General features: G+C 43.5%; 1 protein-coding gene across 2 annotated transcripts in view; it reads right to left on the bottom strand.

The window, feature by feature from the left end:
- The window catches only part of kbtbd2 (kelch repeat and BTB (POZ) domain containing 2), a 36,531-nt gene that overhangs the window by 9,097 nt on the left and 8,559 nt on the right, over positions 1-18,875 (bottom strand). The gene's annotated exons all lie outside the window — the stretch shown is intronic.

Below are 18,875 nucleotides of genomic sequence, written 5' to 3'. Positions count from 1 at the left end.
TGGCATCCCGAGGTCAGTCCAGTGCTGTGGCATGCAGGGCCAGTATCAGTCTTTGGTATTGTCGGTGCCACAGACAGAGAGAAAAAGATCAGAATCAGTCGACCAGAAATAACTGCACCCGAGGCATTAATTCAGCAGCAGTAAATGAACAGAGAAGAAAAGCGACTGCTAAGGTGGTCACTGGCAGCTAGCCCTGTGCTTCACTAACAGACCCAGAATTCTGATATAGTGAGGCAGGGACCTGGTCCATTGCTAATAATATGAATAAAAAGGAGAGGAAGCATAATTCCATACTACACTGGTATGCTAGCCATACCAGAGGGAGAATAGATGAGTCTATAGACTGGACTTGAATGTCTCAATGGAATCTGACCCTTTTAACTCTACAGGGAGATGGTTCCACAAGGCAGGCACGCAATAAGAGCAGGCTCTGTGCCCTGGTGACTTTTTTTTTTTTTTAACCTTACAGACACAAAGTCGCCCTGAGAACGCAGAGCATGGGGCGGTACAAAAGGTGTAATTAGGTCAGCTAGGTTGGGGGGCTCTAATCCAAGAATAATTTTATAAGTTAGTAGCAAAACCCTAAAATCAAACCTCACAGAGAGAGGAAGTCAATGAAGGGAGGCGAAAATCAGCGTAATGTGGTCAAACTTTTTACTTCTAGTGAAAATTCTGCCAGCAGCATTTTGAAACAATTGGAGACCCCTAATGCTGGACTGCAGTAAACCAGAGAACACTGCAGTAGTCCAGTCTAGAATAGACACATGCATAGATCACAGTCTCTGTATCAGCCATAAAGAGGATAGGATGAATATCTATGTTACAAAAGGTGAAAGAAAGCAATCCTGGTGGTTTCTCAGATGGGTAGGTCAAAGGATAACGTGAGATCAAAAACAACAACAACAACAAAAAGCTCAACCCAAGGTTACTCACTTTGTCACGTAAGTGTTAGCTGGTCAAACTGATGCTGATATCTTGCTGGACAAAGGATCGTCATTTCAGTCTTATTCGAATTTAAAAGAAAGAAATTTCTAGACATCCAGTTTTTCACTGAAGCAAGGCAATCCTCTAAAGTCGTGATGTGTATGAGATTACCAACAGTTATCATTATGTACAACTGAGTATCATCAGTATAGCAGTGGAAAAGTAATCGCATAAGATCAAAGTATATGCCCAAGGGGTGCTATATGAAAGGGAGAAAAGCAGGGGCCTTAACGGATCCCTGTGGAACCCTGTATTTCATCGGAACAAGGTTTGAGGTGATGTTATTGTATAGGACACAGTGACACAACTGGTTAGGTAGGATGTCAACTATGCAAAGACATTCCCAGCAATCCCAAAGTGATTCTCCAACCTATGAAGTAGTAGTTATATGATGATCCACCGTGTTGAATGGAACGGTAAGATCTGACAGTAACAGAACAGTGGTGGTGACCGAATCCAATGCGAGCTGGAGATCATTTTCTACTTTAGTAAGAGCTGTCTCTGTGGAATAGTGTGTTGTACATGAAGACTGCAGTGGCTCAAAGATATTATTCTCAGTAAGGTGGTCCACAAGCTGCTGTGAAACTACTTTTTCAAAGACTTTAGAACAAAATGATAGGTTTGATATCTGACTTTCATTTTTCAGGAGACTGGGGTCAAGGTTCAATTTCTTCAGTATTAGTTTAATGTCTCTGGATTAAAAGCATTTAGGAACACATTTTGAGGGTAGTCACAGGTTAATAATTTCCATTATATCGCTATGACAGTACGCGCGTTCTGATTGGCTGATTTCCGGTCTAATATTTTCCCATATCAGACCGCTGCCATGACAATCAGTCCGGATTGTGTATCAGATCTGTGAGCTTTTCCTCATGTTGGGCATTGATAAGATTTTAATTGATATCGATACCATGACTGATTCCGCTTATCGATCCCACTCCTTATCGATTCCCTTATTGATACCTCCTGTGAATTTTGTGTACTACAAGTAGGCTTTACAGGTTTTCTATGTCAACAACATTTTATTGAGTCTTAAAGTAAATAAATATGAAATTGGTCACTGGATCTTTGATCTATGGACATAAATAACTGAACTCAGACGGTTGCTGGAATCAGCAGTCATACGGTCTTGTGCTGCTGCACATCAGCGCAGGCCGTCTTACGGAGGTGGTTTTGTCTCGCTCCAGTAGCGAATCCATCGTGACGCGCGAAACCTCCGCTCGGCTTTCCATGACAAAATCTCTTGTTAAAAGTGAAATCTGCTGGAAAATGGTTGATGTCCAGCTCTTGTGATAACCAGAGAAATTGCACACAATGGTCACGGATCCATACAGCCATCCGTTTAGAAATGAAATGGTCGCTCAGCCTGTCGATGGCGGCTTCGGAGCGCGGCGCACCACCAGTCGCTCTGGGCCGTCCTTAAAGCGACAGTAACACTCCGTAATCTCTTTGAAGCCCATAAAATTTTCACCAAAACCATATGAATTTCTCGAATGGTGTCCACTTGATGTCCCTCACAGTTTCTGAAAAAATTTTGATCAAGCAAAGCGGCAGTCTCTGAGCCATTCCTAAACAATGAAAAAAAACGACAAGAGGGGTGGACCACTCCTCACTCAAAGCCTGCTCACAGGCGAATGACGCAACCGACAGGCGTGAAAAAACTCACGCATGCGCACGAAGGTTCAAGCTTGGCTGACGCAATCACACGTGATTCAAATCCATATGGTTTTTGAAAAAAATAAGGTCGGATACTTTGCTAATAGACCTCGTATAGGGAAAATAGAAAATGTGTCAGTGTGAGGTGACAAATGAAGCAAGAGATGCACAACTAACACCAAATTGTAGCTGAATCTGTACTGATTCAGTAAGGTTTCATCAGATTTGATGTAGCTTCAAATGTTATGGAGCTAGATCCAGAAGAAAACCGCCATTACTGAAAAATCGTTTTTATACAATAACTTTTGAACTAATAAAGACATAAAAGTGATTCCAAGTTCTAGTGCTATGTTTTCATGGTCAAGGATGTCAAATATAAAGGAAAGAAAAGTGTATGTATCATAGTTTTGGTTTTAACACTGAATTGTTGAATAGATCACTGTGCCAAGGAGGGAATCTCTTTAGGGTCAGTGACCCTATGGCCTTGTGTAGCACATGCAACACTTAAAAAATAGTTCTATTTCAGAATTCACTGTTATTTATTACCTCCGCCAAGGAGGTTATGTTTTCGATCGTGTTTGTTTGTCTGTCAGCAGGATAACTCAAAACGTTTTGAACGGATTTTGATGAAATTTTGTGGAGTGGTTGGAAATGACAAGAGGAACAAGTGATTAAATTTTAGTGGTGATCCAGATCCGGATCCAGGAATTATTTTAAAGGATTCTTCATCATTGCGGGATAGGGGGAATTTTGACATTCTAGTTTCTAACTCCACAAAAACAAGGCAGAAAGGCTTGAAAAAAAATTAGGGCGTAACAGTCAAATGTTCTATCAAACAACAAAGTTTGGTGATGATCAGATCCAGATTCCGGATCTTGTGATCCAGAATAGGCAAAAATATAGGGAAAATAGAAAATGTGTCAGTGTGAGGTAGGGCTGCTCGATTATTGGGGGGGGGGGGGGGGGGGGGGGGGGGAATATCAGTATCACGATTATTTAGGTAAATACTGAAATCACGATTATTAAAACTATTTTTGTTTTTGTTTTTTTAGTTACACAATGCATTTATTCAGCATTTCTCACTCTTAAAAAAAAACAAAAAAAAACAAATTGTTAGATGTGTCACAGGACTGCTCATTTATGGAGCAGCTTTCTGAAGAAAAATCCTTGGAAATGTTTTTTGCTGTTTGTTTACCTCAGAATTTCTGATTACTGTTTAAAAAAAAAAAGTTTAGAACACTTGTAATTAACATAGCTAAATAAAATCAATAAATGGTTCTTTAGAAACCTTTCATCTGTAAATTAAAACCACCTGTTATTTCAGATCAGATAATTTCTTGTTTAACATAAGGAACCTCGGACATTTAGTTTTAGACAAAACAACATGGAAATTTGTACATTTTTTTTTAAGTATAATTATTTATATCTCATTTCAACCAGAAAAACAGACACTGTACATAAATACAAATGTTTATTATAAATGCAACAGGAAATAATTTAACAATGACTGCAGTGTGATTGTAAAGTAGGATTTCTGTGACATAAACCTCATGAATCATGATGAATTTTTTTAAATGGTCATTTCAACTTGTAATTTCGCCAAAATATGTAATTGCCTTTAATGTTATCAGGACAGAGTCATTTCTAAAATATGAATTTGAGCACAATAAGTGGAGAGCTTCTACCTGTGCAAATGTCTTTGGACTTTCATTCATGGACATTTTTAAAGATCCGTTCATTTATTGTTAAAATATAAAATGAAACAGCTTTTTTAAAAATAATAAAATAGTTGCTGTTGAAAGAGCCTTTTATTTAGAAGCAGGTGATGTTATGCTGGATTCTCGGGAACAGATGAAGGTCTTTTCTGCAGCTTTGAACTCTGGTGGTGTTGCTGAAAGACACTTTTGTCCTATTTTGAAGAGCAGAGATGTTTTCTTTCGACTGGACTTCGTGGTGTTCAGCTCATCAATGGAAGTTTGGTTGTCTGCACAGCAAATGTTCCTGATTAGGACAAATAAAAATATTTCTTTAAATATAAAGAAACACTAAACAGTTTATATAAAAACGGGAAAACAATGGAAAAATGTGCCCGAAAAAATACGTTATTTAAAGTTAAGCTTTTGTGGTGTCTGAAAAAACCTTTAGCTTTATTTGGTATAAATAAAAAAGACTGAACCATTTAGAAATTAAAACATTCACTCAGATCAACTGTGCTAAAAGGCTAAGCTAATGTTAGCCGATCATTAAACCTTCACAGCAGTTCAGTAAACGTCACGTTTTATTTTTACATTATTCTCACCTCGATAAAGCAGCAGAACTAAACTCCGTTGGGCAAACTGGGACTTCGCATATGTCCAAAAAGTGGGAGATTTCGGACTGAGTGGGTTTGCTCCATCACCCCGGCTGCCTGCCTCGCTCTGCCCAGGAATGATGCCTGAAGGCCGGCTTCTCCGTGGGGGTCGGCCCGCTGTTGCGGTTCGATCGATATCCCACCAAGTCGTCAGTCCTCCCTTGGTCGGCGTCACTCTGAAAAGTAGCTGGAAAAAAAAAAAGGCTTCTCCCAGCAGGGTGATGGGAGAATCGTTCTACTGCTGTTTTTTAAAGCTTTTTTTGTGGTTCAGGTGACGCAAATTCAAGAAGGCGATCGCTGAACTTTTTTCAGGTTGTGGAAACAGCCAGAGTGTGACGTAGCTACAATCTCTGCCCCCTTGCCGCTTCTGAAGCGACGCGTCTGACATCATGCATCTTGGGACACGTTGACGGATTGGTCTGATGAAAGGCCCTTAAATCGTTTCACTCAATTATACAAGTTTGGAGCTCGTTTAATACAAATATCAATATCGCGATCGAAATTCGGTTAACTGGACAGCCTTAGTGTGAGGTGACAAATGAAGCTAGAGATGCACAACTAACACCAAATTGTAGCTAAATCTGTACTGATTCAGTAAGGTGTCATCAGATTTGATGTAGCTTCAAATGTTATGGAGCTAGATCCAGAAGAAAACCGCCATTACCGAAAAATCGTTTTTATACAATAACTTTTGAACTAATAAAGACATAAAAGTGATTCCAAGTTCTAGTGGTATGTTTTTATGGTCAAGGATGTCAAATATAAAGGAAAGAAAAGTGTATGCATCATAGTTTTGGTTGTAACACTGAATTGTTGAATAGATCACTGTGCCAAGGAGGTTATCTCTTTAGGGTCAGTGACCCTATGGCCTTGTGTAGCACATGCAACACTTTTTTTTTTGTCTATAAGCACATGCAATATCAATATCAGTGCTCAGATGACAGTAGCTTCTGGGAAAGGTGCAAGTTCCAATAAATTGTGATGCCAAGCGCTAAGGATACATGCTATCCAGTCACAGCAGATGAAACTTTTTTTATTAGCAATCATCATTGTTAGACTTTTTTTTTTAACTTCAATGATTCCACGGTGTGTAGATGTTATGGCGTCAGTGACCCCATAGCCTTGGCGGAGGTTTGCACTCTCCTAATGCTTCTAGTTATAGAAGTTTTAAGGCTGTAAAACCCCTCACTACACACTTTATACACTTTTCTCAAACAGGCATTAACATTTTCTCACTTTTCTCTCCTGTGTAAACACTCTTTCTTCTGGGCGAGAAGATTATAAACAGACACACGCAGAACAATGCGCATGCTCTCCCTTCGCTCACTGCCTCCGGGGGTACGGATGCGGGACCCACAAAGAATCTAAGTCACACGGAGCTCTGCGGCATACCGAGACCCTGCAGCGCTGTGGATTTTTCAGCAAGAAATCTATCCTTGCGAGCTGCCACAGCGCTCCGCATCAAAACAGTGAGCGTAGTCTCTGACCTGTTGCCAGAGTTGGTGCACCTCCGCACAGCAGAGAGGGGGGCGGTGTGAGTGGCCCGCTGTGGCGTTTACCGAGCCCGCAGACTCAGTAAGCGCATCGGAGGCAGTGACAGCAATCGCGGTGATGCCGACTGGTGCCGCGACCGGCCCGCCTGATAAGGACGCAGAACACAATGCGCTGTTTACATCTGCTTCTGTGGTGTCCGGTGGGTTGCGCGCGCCGCATACAAGTAGTTACCATACTCAAAAGACCAAGATTCCTTGCGGATAGGACATGCGCAGAACACAAAATAATGTTCCTTTCTATGGGGATATCCCGATGCGCGTTTATATGACCTGATATTCAGATTAGAAAAGGAGTACCCCAGGGGTCTTATTCAGGTTTTTAAAAACTAGAATATGAGCATATTCAGGTTTTTGCGGGTGCTTACATGGCCGTGTGCAATCGGGTTATTGCTAATATTCCAGTTATGAAAGGGTTATTGGCTGCACGTAAACGTAGTCACTGATTTTTGTAACTTGACTCAGTAGAGAGCAGCATTTGGAGCAATGGAAAGGACAATTCTCGTTTCTTTCTCACAACAAGACATAAGTCCCAGTTAGTCACTTTAATCCGCACAAAAGTGACTCACGATTTACATATCTTAATGGCTTTGAGAGTGGTTAAGAAGCGGAGTTGCTGCTTCTGAAGAGGAGCGAAGCAAAGAACCAACAAAGTAGCAGATCGGAGCATTGCTTCATTGGTTCAAGGTTCAAAGCAGATCCGCACTGCAGAAACGGTCGATTACAGACACGCTACAGGGTCTGTAATCAACGTAGAGAAATGATCATTTCCCCGACAAACACCCTCAAAAACAATGACCGCTCTGAAGGACCGAAAAGGGAATCATTAAGTAAAAAGGCTAGTGATATCGGTGGATCAAATCATTTCTTAATGATACCCAAAAAGAACCAGTTGTCGATACCCAACCCTAGTAGGACTCCAGAGATAAAATACAACTTACAATCATGCTCATTTCAAGCATGCTCTCTCTCACACACACACACACACACACACACACACACACACACACACACACACACACACACTAAATGCCACAGTGAGCTGATTTCCTCTGAACTCACCTTTTAGTTGAACCACTGTCACTTCAGTAAACCTTTCACACTAAATGAATCCAAAGATAAATCCATGCTGGATTTGCTCAAAAGGTTGACCCATGTGTGAGAATTCACTGTTAATTATCAAATGACAGCTGACTTCATGTTCTGGAAACAAATAAAATCCAGTCCATTTTCCGATCAAAAAATGTTATCCCATCCCAAATCGTGTCCCGAACACTGAGGCTAATCCTGTATTTACACATAACAACGTCAAGTCACGAATGCGAAGAAGTATATATTCTCGGATGCTGATCACAAATGTGATTATTCAGGGCAGAGGCATCAGGTGTCCGAAGGAATTGCTGCAACCTGTTACCACGCGTTATGATTATGGCACATGTTGCTGGAGAATTAACAGAAACCATTAGGCATGGTCAAGAATAATGTTCTGCACTGTTGCACGCTATCATGCGTAACAGCGCATCATTAATAATGAGGCGAATTGTCTCCACAAACACACCCATATTCATCCTACCATCAGTTGCTGAACAATTCAGATTGCTCCAGTCTGCGCCTCAAAATCCACAGCAGAAGAACTTTGTGATTGCATGCTAAGCTGGGCTCTGTGCCATGGAGTGGCGCAGAGAGGAGGAGATGGAGAGAGCCAGATGTGTGGCTCCACATGGCTCTTGTCTCGCTCTTTTTAACCAAACATCAGGAACAGCAGCAAATGGAACAACTGCAGGAGCGCGCTGAGGAGCACTGGAACAAGACTTTTAGCCTCTGCTATTGTATAATATACAACAGCAGAGGCTAATTTCTTCTTCCACCCCAAAACTCAAAGCATCAAGACAAAGAACACCACCATAAAACAAACAAACAAACATTCTTTGTTCTAAAGAAATAACATTTTTTAACTGTAATACCATACATACATCTTCAACCGCTTATCCAGGATCGGGTGGTGGGGACAACAGCTCGAGCAGGGGACCCCAAACTTTCCTTTCTGGGTCACACTAACCACCTCTGCCTGGGGGATCCCGAGGTGTTCCCAGGCCAGTGTGAATGGACTGCATTTATATAGCGCTTTTCCATCTGCATCAGATGCTCAAAGCGCTTTACAATTATGCCTCACATTCACCCCGATGTCAGGGTGCTGCCATACAAGGCGCTCACTACACACCGGGAGCAATAGGGGATTAAAGGCCTTGCCCAAGGGCCCTTAGTGATTTTCCAGTAAGGTGGGGATTTGAACCCATGATCTTCTGGACTCAAGCCCAACACCTTAACCACTAGACCATCACCTCCCCTTAGGTGTGGAGATATACTTTCTCCAAATAGTCCTGGGTCTTCCCCAGCGTCTCATCCCAGCTGGATGCATCTGAAACACCTCCTTAGGGAGGCACCCAAAGCCATCTCAGCTGGCTCCTCTCAACATGAAGGAGCAGCGGCTCTAGTCTGAGCTCTTCATGAATGACTGAGCTTCTCGCCCCATCTCTAAGGGAGGCACCAGCCACCCTTCTGAGGAAACTATTTCCACCCGCTTGTAGCCATGATGTAGTTTTTTTCGGTCATGACCCAACCCTCATGACCACAGGTGAGAGTAGGAACAAAGATTGACCGGAAGATCGAGAACTTCACCTTTTGGCTCAGCTCCCTTTTGTCACAACATTATGGTGAAGTGAATGCAATACTGACCCTGCTGCACTGATTCTCCTGCCAATCTCATGCTCTATTGTCCCCTCAATTGTGAACAACATCCCAAGGTACTTGAACTCCTTCACTTGGCGCAAGACCTCATTGCGTAACCGGAGCAGGCAATCCATCGGTTTCCTGCTGAGAACTCTGGCCTCAGATTTAGAGGTGCTGATCCTCATCCCAGCCTCTCCACAGTCAGCTGCAAACCAACCCACGGAGTGTTGGAGGTCACAGGCTGATGAAGCCAACAAGAACACATCATCTGCAAAAAGCAGTGATGAGACACTAAGCCCACCAAACTGGAAACCCTCCTCTCCCCAACTACGCCTTGATACACTGTCCATGAATATCATAAACAGGATTGGTGACAAGGCACAGCCCTGGAATACAACACTTTGCGAACATCCAGGGAAGGGACATTGAGAGAGTGGACTCTTATAAGTACCTGGGTGTTCATCTGAACAACCAACTGGACTGGACTCACAACATGGACGCCCTTTGCAGGAAGGGTCAGAGCCGCCTCGATCTCCTGAGGAGGCTGAGGTCTTTTGGAGTGAGGGGGCCACTCCTGAGTATGGCTGGGCGATATATCGCAAAAATATCGTCATCGTGATAATGACACGTGCGATATGTCTATCGCAGACACGTGCGATAAATTCATATTTTTATATGTCAGTTTCGGCTTTGTAGCACGCGTTGTGTGTTTATCTGCGTTAGACCAATCAGACGCAATCGTAAATGCGCCCAGCCTCCCACCCCCGTACATACTGTTTTCCTATTGGCTAGAGCAGCTCCTCAGCATGGCCTCTGAATGAGGCATGGCGGACGCGGGAGAGAATGAACTGAGCGAGGACAAAAACAACTAACAACTTGTACCTAAAAAGAATAGCATGTCTGGAATATGGGAATACTTCGTCTTCAGGAGAGAAGACGTAACACAGACGCAGGTGCTATGCAGGTCATGTCGAAAAGTTGTGGCTACATCCAGGGGAAATACAACAAATCTCCACAGTCACATGGAGCACAACCACAACAATCTATATGAAGTTTTCAAGTCAACTACTCCCAAAACAACCAACACGAAGGCAAGTTGCAAAACTTTAAATCCACAAGCGACCATAGATGACAGTTTTGCGAGTGTCACTCCTTAAGAGAAAACTTCGAAGCGCCACAAAGCTATCACCGCAGCTGTTGCACGTTACGTCGCGAAATGCATGATACCACTTAGCACCGTGAAGAAAGAAAGTTTTTTGGATCTAATGAAGGAAGTAGACCGCAGATATCAGGTTTCATCGCGAACATACTTCTCTCAAGTCGCCATTCCACAGATGTACGAGGCATGTGTAGCGACTGTAAAGACAGAGCTGAGTCAAGTGGACTTTTACGCCAGCACTACGAATCTATGGTCCAGTCGCACAACTGAGCCGTTTATGAGCTTTATTGTTCATTTTCTCAGCAAAGACTTTGAACTGACAACACGATGTCTGGAAGTCACGTATTTCCCCGAATCCCACACAGGGGAAAATATAGCGAGTGCTCTGCGGGATGTTTTGGCAAACTGGGGCTTGAATGAAGACAAACAAGTGGCTATAACGACAGATAACAGCGCTAATGTGGTAAAGGCTACAGAACTCAACAAGTGGGCCAGACTACAGTGCTTTGACCACCGCCTGCATCTGGCCACTGGTGAGTGCTTGTATTGTATGTTGTACATTTTTACACAATATTTGCATATTTAACATTTGTTTAACTTCACTTGACTGTCAGTTGAAATCAATTTACTGTTGTATAGCCCAACATTACAAGTTGCCTCAGAGGCATTTTAATTTGATAATACCATGTTCTTTCAGCCCAAACTAAATCTGCAATTGTCCCTTGTTTTTATCCCCTCTACAGAAAATACTGTTAAAGGTGATGAGTGCATTTCCAGAGCTGTAAGACTATGTAAAAAGTTAGGACATTTCTCACACAGCTGGAAGGAGAAGACTGCACTGAGAAAGGCACAGCAAGAACACCACCCCACAGAGCATGCACTCATCACAGAATGTCAGACCAGATGGGGATCCAGACAAAGTATGATCCAAAGAGTTCTTGAGCAGCAAAAAGCCATATGTGATGTATTATCAACAGACAGGAAGTCAAGACATTTAGTCCCAACTTGGCAAGATCTAGATGTCCTAGAATCAATTAACCAGGCTCTCCAGCCTCTGCAAGAGTTCACTGACGCCCTTTCTGCTGAAAAATATGTGACTGTATCATACGTGAAACCGGTGCTTCACTTGATGAATACTTCTCTTCTTGCTGCAAAAGATGAAGATAGTGACCTGACAAAGTGCATAAAGAAAAAGATCCTGGACTACATGAACACCAAATATGATGATCCAGTAACACAAGAACTTCTGGATATGACCTGCTTTGTGGATCGCAGATTTAAAGCGGGCTACATCAGTGGTGAAAAGGTGCGCAACATCAAAGCCAGAGTGATGCCTGAAATCAAAGCACTTGTGTCAAATGTAAGTGTCCATTTGCATAAAATAATAACTAAAATATATACACAACAAGATTTAATTATTATTTATTTCTTATATTCTATATATTCTTATATTCTATTTTTTTGTGGCGCTGCTCGACGCGAGCGGCAGCCTCTCCAGTAGCTCCGTCTGAAGTGCGTCTTTCTTAAGTTTTTTTTTTTCCCCCTCTTTGTAAGTTAGTACACACGTCTGGTGTGAATATATTATTATATCCAATGGATATGTGCACTTCATTTATTTCATACAGGCGGGCCAGCAAAGAATATTGTGTTTATTCTCGGGAAGAACTGCTGGCCCTACGGCCGAAGGGATGCGAGGGCATTGTCCACACAATCCCGGAGGAGCTGAGGCGGAAGTATCGGGGCTGCAAAGCCGGCGCTAAGCTAAAGGCCAGGCTAAAGGCTAAGAACGCGGTGAAATAAACCCTCGGTTCCGTCGGTGGTCATGGGGAATGTTAACTCGCTGACCAACAAATCTGATGAGCTGGCGGGACTGGTGAAGAATCAGAGGCTCTACAGGGAGTGTAGTCTACTGTGTTTCACGGAGACGTGGCTCACTAGCGATACTCCGGATGCTAACGTGGAGCTACCTGGATTCACCATGCTGAGAGCGGACAGGGACACGATGCGAAGCGGCAAGCGTAAAGGTGGGGGACTTGCACTGTTTATTAACAACAGATGGTGCAACCCTAGTCATGTAAACATAAAGGAGATTGTCTGTTGTCGGGACATTGAACTGATGGCGGTGAGTCTCCGACAGTATTACAACCCCTGGCAAAAATTATGGAATCACCGGCCTCGGAGGATGTTCATTCAGTTGTTTAATTTTGTAGAAAAAAAGCAGATCACAGACATGACACAAAACTAAAGTCATTTCAAATGGCAACTTTCTGGCTTTAAGAAACACTATAAGAAATCCAGAAAAAAAAACATTGTGGCAGTCAGTAACGGTTACTTTTTTAGACCAAGCAGAGGTAAAAAATATGGAATCACTCAATTCTGAGGAAAAAATTATGGAATCACCCTGTAAATTTTCATCCCCAAAACTAACACCTGCATCAAATCAGATCTGCTCGTTAGTCTGCATCTAAAAAGGAGTGATCACACCTTGGAGAGCTGTTGCACCAAGTGGACTGACATGAATCATGGCTCCAACACGAGAGATGTCAATTGAAACAAAGGAGAGGATTATCAAACTCTTAAAAGAGGGTAAATCATCACGCAATGTTGCAAAAGATGTTGGTTGTTCACAGTCAGCTGTGTCTAAACTCTGGACCAAATACAAACAACATGGGAAGGTTGTTAAAGGCAAACATACTGGTAGACCAAGGAAGACATCAAAGCGTCAAGACAGAAAACTTAAAGCAATATGTCTCAAAAATCGAAAAATGCACAACAAAACAAATGAGGAACGAATGGGAGGAAACTGGAGTCAACGTCTGTGACCGAACTGTAAGAAACCACCTAAAGGAAATGGGATTTACATACAGAAAAGCTAAACAAAAGCCATCATTAACACCTAAACAGAAAAAAAAAACAAGGTTACAATGGGCTAAGGAAAAGCAATTGTGGACTGTGGATGACTGGATGAAAGTCATATTCAGTGATGAATCTCGAATCTGCATTGGGCAAGGTGATGATGCTGGAACTTGTTTGGTGCCGTTCCAATGAGATTTATAAAGATGACTGCCTGAAGAGAACATGTAAATTTACACAGTCATTGATGATATGGGGCTGCATGTCAGGTAAAGGCACTGGGGAGATGGCTGTCATTACATCATCAATAAATGCACAAGTTTACGTTGATATTTTGGACAATTGAAAGTATGTTTGGGGATGATTAAATCATTTTTCAAGATGATAATGCATCTTGCCATAGAGCAAAAACTGTGAAAACATTCCTTGCAAAAAGACACATAGGGTCAATGTCATGGCATAGGGTCAATGTCAACGAGCAGATCTGATTTGATGCAGGTGTTAGTTTGGGGGATGAAAATTTACAGGGTGATTCCATAATTTATTCCTCAGAATTGAGTGATTCCGTATTTTTTTCCTCTGCTTGGTCTAAAAAAGTAACCGTTACTGTCACAATCTTTTTTTCTTGATTTCTTATAGTGTTTCTTAAAGCCAGAAAGTTGCCATTTGACATTACTTTAGTTTTGTGTCATGTCTGTGATCTGCTTTTTTTCTACAAAATTAAACAACTGAATGAACATCATCCGAGGCCAGTGATTCCATAATTTTTGCCAGGGGTTGTACATGCCGAGGGAGTTCACACACGCCATCTTTACGTGTGTTTACATTCCTCCACGGGCTGACGCACAGGCGGCGTGTGACGTCATCCACTCCACCATCGCAGCGCTGCAGACACAACACCCTGAGGCCTTCTTCGCGATCTCTGGTGATTTTAATCATGTCACACTGAACTCCACTCTCCCTGCTTTTCATCTGTTTGTGGACTGTCCCAACAGAAAGAACAGGTCTATTGATCTGATGTATGCCAACGTGAGGGAAGCATACACAGCTACTCCACTACCACCACTTGGAAAATCAGATCACAATCTGTTTTTTCTACAGCCTCAGTACAAACCACTGGTACTGAGGCAGCCCATTACTACACGTTCATTCAGAGTCTGGTCTCCTGAGGCAGAAGAAGCTCTCAGGGACTGCTTCGAGACTACTGACTGGAGCGTGCTGCAGGCCACACATGGTGAGGACATTGATGGGGTGACACACTGCATCACGGGCTACCTGAACTTCTGTAGGGACGTTGCTGTTCGCATAAAAACTGTACGTTGCTTTCCAAACAAGCCCTGGATCACCAGCGATGTCAAGAATCTTCTAAACCAAAAGAAGAGGGCGTTCAAAGACGGAGATGGGACAGAGCTTAGGCGTGTACAGCGGGAACTAAAGGCTCGCCTTAAAGAGGCCAAGGAGTCCTAAAGGAAGAAGGTGGAGAGAAAGCTGCAAGATAACAACATGAAGGAGGTCTGGGATGCAATGAAAACCATCACAGGCTGCAAAAACAGCAGCCGCAGCCCAGTAGATGGGGGTGTGGACAGAGCAAACCAGTTTAACGACTTTTTTTTTTTTTTTAACAGGTTTGATTGTTCTACCTCTGCAAACCCCCCATCAACCCCTCCCGCAGCAGTTATCACTTCATCACCATCAAAACCCCCAGCAGATCAGCCCTCACCATCAGCACCAAAACCCACAGTAGATCAGCCCTCATCACCACCACCATCATCATCATCATCGTCACAGTCAGCCAGAACAAGCACCCACTCTCACCGTCCTCCCTCCTTCACGGCAGACCACGTCAGGAGAGAGCTAAGGAGACTCCACCCCAGGAAGGCAGCAGGCCCGGATAAAGTGTGTCCCAGAATGCTTAAGGCCTGCGCCAACCAACTGGGGGAGCCCCTCCAGCATGTTTTCAACCTAAGCCTGCGTCTCGGAAAGGCCCCAGTCACGTGGAAGACATTCTGTGTCATTCCAGTTCTTAAGAAGGTACACCCGAAGGAGCTGAATGACTACAGGCCAGTCGCTTTGACATCCCATGTGATGAAGACCATGGAGCGACTGCTGCTGAGCGTCCTCAGACCTCAGGTCAGACATGCTGAGGACCCACTGCAGTTTGCATACAGGGAGAAGGTGGGAGTGGAGGACGCCATCCTCTACCTCCTTCACAGGGCCCACTCTCATCTGGACAGGGGTAACAGCGCTGTGAGGGTCATGTTTTTTGACTTCTCGAGTGCCTTCAACACCATCCAGCCCCTGCTACTGAGAGACAAGCTCATGGAGATGGAGGCGGACACTCATCTGGTCACCTGGATCACTGATTATCTAACTGGAAGACCACAATACGTCAGACTCAGTAACTGCACCTCGGACACAGTGATCAGCAGCACTGGAGCGCCACAAGGAACCGTGCTCTCTCCAGTTCTGTTCACATCAGACTTCAATTACAACTCGGAGTCGTGCCACATGCAGACGTTTTCGGATGACACTGCTATTGTGGGATGTGTGCGAGAGGGACAGGAAAGAGTACAGGGACCTGATACAGGACTTTGTGGAGTGGTGCAAATCAAACCATCTGCAGCTGAACATTGCCAAAACAAAGGAGATGGTAGTGGACTTCAGAAGGTCCGGGCCCACTCTGCAGCCAGTCTCCATTGAGGGGGTCGATGTGGAGGTGGTCCAGACTTAAATATCTAGGGACACTTATGGACGATAGGTTGGACTGGTCAGCCAATACTGACACCCTCTACAGGAAGGGACAGAGCAGACTGTACTTCCTGAGGAGGTTAGGGTCCTTCAGGATCTGCCATAAACTCCTGCGAATGTTCTACCAGTCTGTGGTAGCCAGTGTTCTCTTCTCTGTGGTGGTCTGCTGGGGGAGCAGCATGAAGAGGAGGGACGCCGGGCAACTGGCCAGGCTGGTGAGGAAAGCTGGTTTAGTGCTGGGAACAGAGCTGGAGACACTAACATCAGTGGCAGAGAGAAGGACCCTCAGTAAACTGCTGGCCATCATGGACAATGTTGAGCACCCTCTGCACAGCGCCATCATCAGGCAGAGGAGCTCATTCAGCAGCAGACTGCTGTCCCAGTCCTGCCACATGGACAGATTCAGGAAGTCTTTTGTCCCTCAGGCCATCAGACTGTTCAACTCTTCCCATCTCAGTAAGAAATAATCCTGTGACACATCTGTTTGACCTTTTATTGCTTTCTTTTGCACTACCAACACTGTTTACACTGCTTACTTCTTTGCACAACCTACACTGTTCACATTGTGTACTGTTTACATCTGTGCTACCTCTTCACTACTGCACTACTACATTTACTCCTCCGTCATATTCTCTGAGACTGGATGCTGTACTTGCACACAAATTTTATTTTTAGTTAGTAGCTTTTATTGATTAGTCTATTTTTCTTTTATTTACTTAACCCTATTTTGTGTGTCTGGTGCAATGTGTGTGTCTTGTCTAATGTGTAAGCTGCTGGATGCCTTGAATTTCCCTCTGGGATCAATAAAGTATCTATCAAATCCCAGGCAGTGAAGACTACATGGAACCATCAGAAGCCACTCAAAAGAAGGCCCGGAAGTCCTTAGCCAGGTTTCTTCAAAACCTCTCCAGCTCCATCGTCTGTGGTACCTTCACACACTGTAGAGGCCGAGCTCAACAGCTACCTGGTGTCTCCAACCAGATGCTGGCGAGAACCCTCTCTCCTGGTGGCAGCTCCATCAGCTTAACTTTCCACACTTGATCAAACTCGCCAGAAAATACCTCTGTATACCTGCTAGTAGCTCACCCTCAGAGAGACTTTTCAGTGCCTTGGGCAATGTGGTTACGTGCCAGCGTACTTGTTTGAAACCAACCAAAGTGAACATGCTTGTTTTCCTGGCAAAAAACCTTAAGTGAAATCTTTCAGGGTTCCAGTATATTGTTAATTTAATTTTTAAATATTAAATTAAAAGATTAAAGTATGAATTGAATCAATAAAGCTGTTTCAGACCAATCAGTCTACAAACCAACTGTTGTTCAGTATGGTGGTTTTGGGATGTGTGTGGCACTCACAGCATGAGTTAAACCTGCCTGAGCCACATTACGCAACTCTGCAGGCATACCCTGACATTTTCCTCCCCCCACTTTTCCTCTTTCTCTGTAATGCTACCAAGAAGCAAGACCTATGTGACCACACTTTCCTTGCAGAGACCCACAGACCTCCTGTCCCTGATCAGGAGGGTGGACCCTGTGAAAACCCCCTTTTTTCTGGCAATATTGCAATTTTTAAATTCAAGACCTGTACATGTGAGTTACTTGGTATCTAAAGCAGTTTTCAAACATGCACTCCAATTCTGAATTTATCCAGACCATATCCAAATGAGCTGTACATGACAACACAAATGTTGGAATCAGTCACACCGGACATTAAATAGGCGTGAACTCGTTAGCTCACTAGTCCCAAACCTGTGTAATGCCCAATTAAGCCCATGTCACTGTCCGAAGCACTTATACCAAGTGAATGCAATCTGTGTTCTGTTTCAGTCTGGTAAACAACAACTGTAAAGGAACCTGTGCCACATTAGAACAGAGTTTCTGTGCCAAATTGGAACAGTGTGTCGATGCCGAATCTAAAGGCCCCTTCACACATAGTGCGAAGTTTGGTCGAATGCGACGAAACAGGTCGACATCACACTGATGGGCAGGCATGCATGATCCCGGTGCGAGGGTTCATGCATGTGATGGTGTCTTTCGAGCAGGAACACAATGCAAGGTGCACCACATGTCACCCAACAGTGACTGCCTGCAGACTGTTGTCGTGCGAATGGTCACACATTTTCTAAGTGCCAAACAAGCAGTGTTAGATGTTCGTGTGCATCAGTTGGAATTTGGCTGACACATGCCGCGAGAGGGATCAATGGGTTTGCACAGCGCACACAGTCTTTCAGCCGCTGGTGTGCACAAATAGTTGTTGCAACAGGTGTACGAGGCATTCGAGGTAGAGACGATTTTACACGTTTTGCACGATTCCTGCTTCATGCGCACCATGTGTGAAATGGACCTTATGCATAGTGGTCAATGGACACTAATCACAAATTGGATGCAACAGGTGCCAAAAGGTCACAATATTCACAAAGATCAAACATCACAGAAATGTAGAGCATTATGCCTAATAATTTAAACTAGCGAATTGCCTGTGGGGATCCATGGCCTCTAGGTTGGGTAGTGTTTCTAAAATAGGTAGCTGATGTTTTTCTAAAATGGTAAATTGTGCCACGTTTTATCACAACCTGGAATAGTGTGTGATTCCAGAAGTTTTTTAAAACCTTAAACCTCAAGAGTATTTACCAGAAGAACTCAACCCTTTTATTTTCTGTTAATTATGTAATTTTTTAATGTTACTTTATTGGTCTTAATGTATTTATAAATTGGTTAGGTTCTTACTATCATATACACGCTATTATTATATCGCTGCGATGCTACGCACGCTCGGACTGAAGCCATACACATGCACAGTGGCAACTTGGCTATTAACATTTAAATTCATGCTTTAGCATCAGCATGTA

Source organism: Thalassophryne amazonica, chromosome 1 (genome assembly GCF_902500255.1).
Source record: "Thalassophryne amazonica chromosome 1, fThaAma1.1, whole genome shotgun sequence".
NCBI classification, from domain to species: Eukaryota; Metazoa; Chordata; class Actinopteri; order Batrachoidiformes; family Batrachoididae; genus Thalassophryne; species Thalassophryne amazonica.
This window is presented reverse-complemented; position numbering and strand designations above follow the sequence as displayed.